This window comes from Aptenodytes forsteri, unplaced genomic scaffold, assembly GCF_000699145.1.
Source record: "Aptenodytes forsteri isolate BGI_AS27 unplaced genomic scaffold, ASM69914v1 Scaffold309, whole genome shotgun sequence".
Classification (NCBI taxonomy): domain Eukaryota; kingdom Metazoa; phylum Chordata; class Aves; order Sphenisciformes; family Spheniscidae; genus Aptenodytes; species Aptenodytes forsteri.
In genome coordinates this window covers 3,740,379-3,745,660 of record NW_008795857.1, presented here as the reverse complement: position 1 = coordinate 3,745,660, position 5,282 = coordinate 3,740,379, and the positions used below count along the sequence as shown (strand labels likewise).

The following is a 5,282-nucleotide window of genomic DNA, read 5'->3' as shown; positions in this document are numbered from 1 at the left end:
GGCTGCCCGCCTGTAGCCTCCCGTCTCGCCTTCCCTGCGCTGGCGCTCGGCCCCGCAGCAACCTGCTGACGAATCCCACTTGCAGTTCCTATGGCAGAAGCCGCTTCCCCCCCTCCACTAATCCGCCCGTGCATGCAGCCTCCACCTGCTGAGCCAGTGGGAGCCGTGCTCAGCCGGCCCCAGCCAGCGCCAGGGCTCGGAAACCCGCTCCGGCTGCAGAGCCTCCACAACCCGGTCCTGCCGCCACAGGAAACCCCGACCCCGCTTGGCACCGGGCAGCGAGGAGGCTGCAGGCAGTGAGGAGGCTGCAGGCAGCATCATCTGGCACCAGGAGAGCTGAGCCCTCCAGGTAAAGGCAGGGTGCAGGCAGGGGGGTGAGCAGAGCAAGCGCTGTCCCTGCTGTGCCTTGTTCCCCTGGGTACCAGGGAGTAAGTCTGGCTCCAAGCCCCACTCTGCTGAGCCAAGGACTTGCCCCCCATTTTGGCTGCACAGCAGTCCTGCTGCAAGGTCACCCTGCAGCCGGGAGCCTGTGCTGAGCTCCCGGAGCCATCACCCACTGCCTCGCTCCCCCACCCCGGGGGGACAGAGGTCTGGGACCCCAACCAGGACCCGGGGCTTTCTGGTCCTGTGGCTGCAAGGAGGGTTCGGAGCCTGGCCCTGCTGTGGGGGGGGAGTGAAAGGGGGGGGAGCAGCAGTGGTGGAGCTGGCTGCCGGCACCCTGCCCTCCTTGCCTGGGCAAACTCGGAACACGGCGATGACCCCCTCCCGGGGCAGGAAACCCCAAGGCAGGGTCCCCAGGAGGGCACAGGGGCAAGAGGGCCAGCCGTCTGCTCCAGGAGGAGGGGAGTCACTGGGAAAAGCCAGAGCATGGGACATCCCTGTGCTAGGGCTGCGGCAGTGGGGCGACCCCAGCAGCACCCCTCTCGCAGATGCGGGAGCTGCAGCTGGGCGGGCCCCGGGGCAGAGTGGGGTGCGAGGCAGGGTTAGGCAGGGGTGGGAGCACCGGATTGCAGTGCCAGCAGCACCGGGGCCAGCCCTGGGCTGGGGCTGAGGGCTGTCCTGCACCCGTCTGCACTGTGTCCTTGACGTGGCAGGCAGCGCGCTAGGACCTGGCGAGCCCCGGGCAGGCATTGCTGGCAGCGCTCTGCCTGAACGGTGCGGGATCGTGCCTTGTCAGCTGGCAGCACGGCGGGAAGGAGCCTGTCAGCTCCGGAAAAAAACATGTAAGCAAGCGTGGCTGTGCCCCGGGCTACCCTGGGCCGGGCAGGAGCTCCCTGCGCTGTGTCCCATGGGCAGGGACGCACCGGCCAGAGGGCTGGGGACTGCCGCCACAGGCTGTCAACAGGGCATGGAGTTAAGGGCCGGTGCCTGCTGCCACGGGAGTGGGTGGGTGCTGAGGCAGAGCGGGGACCCCGGCAGCGGTGATGGCTGTGCTCCAGGGAAGCCCTGGCGCCTGTCCCGTGGCAGTGCAGGGCAGTCAGGGTTGGGGTGCTGGGGGGGTGACAGGCTGTCCGATGGGTGCTTTGACCCCAGCATGCTCACCCCACACTCCTGCCTGTACTGGGTGCTGCTGCCTTCTCCTCTCCCTCCGGGACCCCATCGGGGGCTGGGCAGGGGACCTGTTCCGGGAGATATGGCTGGCACCAGGCCAGTGCCATGGGGCAGCAAATGCCTCCCCCCGACCCCCCCAGCACCAGCCAACTGGGTAAGGTGTTTGGTTACCCTGCCCATGGGGATGTCACCCCAGGACTGGCACAGCCACCTCTGCCGGCCCCTGTCACCTTGTGTCAGTCCCAGCCTTCCCTGAGAGCTGGCTGCCTCCCTGTCCCACCAGTCCCATATGTTCCTGTATGGCCCCCGGGGTGCCTGCACCGCAGGGGACATGCTGGGAAGCCCTCCCTGTTCCTGGAGGCCCTTGGGCTGTGCCACCCCTCACCTCCCTGCTGGGGCTTCTTCTGTAGCCCCGTCTGCCTCTCGTAGGCCCTTTGTCCCAGTAGCCGGGCACTCTCCCATGACCCTTTCTATTTGTAGGCTGACCGCTGAGAGCCGGGAGCTCACTCTCTGCTCTTGCACCATTTCCCATCCAGCTCCTTCCTCCCCCGGCGCCATTCCCCGGCTGCCCTCGGCGTGATTTGGCCCGGTGCAGAGGTCCCAGCTGCCCCTGGGGCCCGAGGCTTGTTTGCAGGAGCCTGACCTCACGTGCAGGGGAGAGAGCCGAAGGTACAGGCAGCGCAGGGTTCATGGCATGGCCCTTGCCCCCACATCCACCGTGTCTCTCAAGGTCAGGGTGCTGCTCTGCCGCCCTGGTAAAGGTCTCATGCGAGAGGTGAGACCTCCCGCCACAGGCTGTCAACAGGGCATGGAGTTAAGGGCCGGTGCCTGCTGCCACGGGAGTGGGTGGGTGCTGAGGCAGAGCGGGGACCCCGGCAGCGGTGATGGCTGTGCTCCAGGGAAGCCCTGGCGCCTGTCCCGTGGCAGTGCAGGGCAGTCAGGGTTGGGGTGCTGGGGGGGTGACAGGCTGTCCGATGGGTGCTTTGACCCCAGCATGCTCACCCCACACTCCTGCCTGTACTGGGTGCTGCTGCCTTCTCCTCTCCCTCCGGGACCCCCCATGGGGCTGGGCAGGGGACCTGTTCCGGGAGATATGGCTGGCACCAGGCCAGTGCCATGGGGCAGCAAATGCCTCCCCCCGACCCCCCCAGCACCAGCCAACTGGGTAAGGTGTTTGGTTACCCTGCCCATGGGGATGTCACCCCAGGACTGGCACAGCCACCTCTGCCGGCCCCTGTCACCTTGTGTCAGTCCCAGCCTTCCCTGAGAGCTGGCTGCCTCCCTGTCCCACCAGTCCCATATGTTCCTGTATGGCCCCCGGGGTGCCTGCACCGCAGGGGACATGCTGGGAAGCCCTCCCTGTTCCTGGAGGCCCTTGGGCTGTGCCACCCCTCACCTCCCTGCTGGGGCTTCTTCTGTAGCCCCGTCTGCCTCTCGTAGGCCCTTTGTCCCAGTAGCCGGGCACTCTCCCATGACCCTTTCTATTTGTAGGCTGACCGCTGAGAGCCGGGAGCTCACTCTCTGCTCTTGCACCATTTCCCATCCAGCTCCTTCCTCCCCCGGCGCCATTCCCCGGCTGCCCTCGGCGTGATTTGGCCCGGTGCAGAGGTCCCAGCTGCCCCTGGGGCCCGAGGCTTGTTTGCAGGAGCCTGACCTCACGTGCAGGGGAGAGAGCCGAAGGTACAGGCAGCGCAGGGTTCATGGCATGGCCCTTGCCCCCACATCCACCGTGTCTCTCAAGGTCAGGGTGCTGCTCTGCCGCCCTGGTAAAGGTCTCATGCGAGAGGTGAGAAAAGAGGGTCCCCGCCGCTGCTCGCTGCTCCTATCCCTCCTGTGCCCTGGTGCTGCCTCAGGGAGGGAGCAGGCTCTGTAGGGGCTGCGATGTATGGGGAAAGGTAAGGAGTGAGGGAAGCTGGCACGGCCGGGTGGTAGGAGATAGTGAAACTCATCTGTCACAGTCCCCAGGACCATGCAGGAAAGATGATGGAGGACACGGTGGAGGAGCACGGCCACATGCTGCTGCTGGCCTGTTTGCGCTGCGCTGGCTGTTTCGTCCACAGACATAGAAGGAGCCCCCGCTCCCTGCCAAGAGTGGCCGGAGCATCCCTGAAGGCAAGCTGGGTGGCACTGGGAGCAGCAGGATGGGGGATGCGGGCAGCAGTGGCAGAGCAGCCTGTCCTGCACCAGGGCGGGCAGCCCTGACCTGAGCTGCCGGCAGCAATGAGCCACTCTGGAGCTTACCGGGAATCCAGGCTTTTGTGGAGCTCTTTTTCTTCTCAAGAAGCCTGGCTTTTTGCAGGGATCCCAGCACTTCCATGACTGCAGCTACAAAGCAGGGCCAGCAGCAGCACAGCACCAGCACTGCTGGGCACCATACAGCAGCTCAGCCCTGCTGTGAAGCTTCCCAGCTCTGCCATCCCAGGACACAGCACTAGCAAAAGCCAGGTGACATTTTTCCACCTGCTTGCACCCACTGGAGATGGCAGGTCCTGCAGGGAGAGTGGAGAAGGCAGGGAGTAGGTGATGCCTGCAGGTCCTCCTCAGAAGGGGGGGGGGTCTTCGTGGGAAGCCAGCCACTGCTGTTCTCAGGGCTGACTTTCCCCTTCTGGCTTGCCAGAAAGGAGATTTACTGGGTCTGGGTAGCAGTGTTAGCAGAGCAGGCTGTGTTTCCTCGGAGACTGTCTGTGAGTCCCTGTCAGCTGAGAATGGATGTGCCGAGTCAGCCTCAGGCCATGAGCCCCTGGGAAGGTAGTGCCAGGAGCCCCTCTTGTCCCTATGGCACTTGGCAGAGGCACAAGGATGCTCCTGGCTGCCTTATAGCCCAGGGTGGCGGGGAGAAGCAGGCAAGCTGCCTTTTGAGAAGTGAGCTATGCTGAGGAGGTGCGCCTCGTGCTTTTTCCTGTCCCATCCCATCCCTGTGAGACTCAGGGCTCACAGGGGACCAGCCAGGACCCCTTTCTCTGTGGCCTGCAGTTGAGCCGCAAGCACAGCCCTGCAGGACAGGTATCATGCTCAGGACGACTGTCACTGTGTTGTGTCCTCATGTGATCCATCCTGGGTGACAGCAGGACCCTGAAATCTGCTTCTGAACACCATCCCTGCCCTTCTGCATGGTATGTTACCTCCAGGCAGATGCTGCCCTGCTCCTTTTCACCGCCTTCAATCCAAGAGCTGGAGCTTCTGCCCTTGGACTTCCCTGCTTATGCCCCAGATTTCCTGGCTCTCGCTCATCCCCCACCCCCCCTCTGTGGCACAGCCATGGGTTAGCACAGCGCACACACACACACACCAAGCCCTCCGAATTGCTGCCCACACTTTGGGGTGCCTGGTTCCACTTTGCGCACACAGCTCCCGATGCCGGTGATGCCCCCATCCCCCTGCTCCAGCCCACTGCCTCCTCGTCCTCGCGGTGGGCCTGGGGTCCCAGCGCTCGAGCCCTTGCCTGCCCTTCCCTAGCCCCCTGCCCGAGGCGCGGCTGGGGATGCTTCCCGGCTCAGAAAGGCCAGATCCTCTCCCACCAGCCATCATCTCCCCACTTTCGGGAGCACGCCACTGCTGCGCTCCCCCCCCTCTGCTTTCCCACCCTCCCTCCCGCATGCCGCGGAGCCACTTAAGCCTATAGGCCGGCTAAGCCGTTCCCCGTGGGCTCCCCGTGCTTCCCGGTCACGGGAGGGGGCCCACAGCTTGCCGGCCGCCCACCCGGGGACCGCCGCCCCCCGTGCCCGCCGCGG

The 5,282-nt window shown here is 65.3% G+C and overlaps 1 protein-coding gene across 4 annotated transcripts in view; it reads left to right on the top strand.

Moving 5' to 3' along the window:
• Positions 1-144: 144 nt before the first annotated feature.
• SLC29A1 (solute carrier family 29 member 1 (Augustine blood group)) overlaps positions 145-5,282 on the top strand; it is a 42,114-nt gene continuing 36,976 nt past the window's right edge. For 3 of the 4 annotated variants that reach the window (XM_009283757.2, XM_009283756.2, XM_009283755.2), the window contains exon 1: positions 145-349. The gene's annotated coding sequence lies outside the window, so the exon portion shown is untranslated. Of the gene's footprint in view, positions 350-1,159; positions 1,224-5,282 lie in introns of those variants that run through there. The other variant, XM_009283758.2, reaches the window with a different exon arrangement.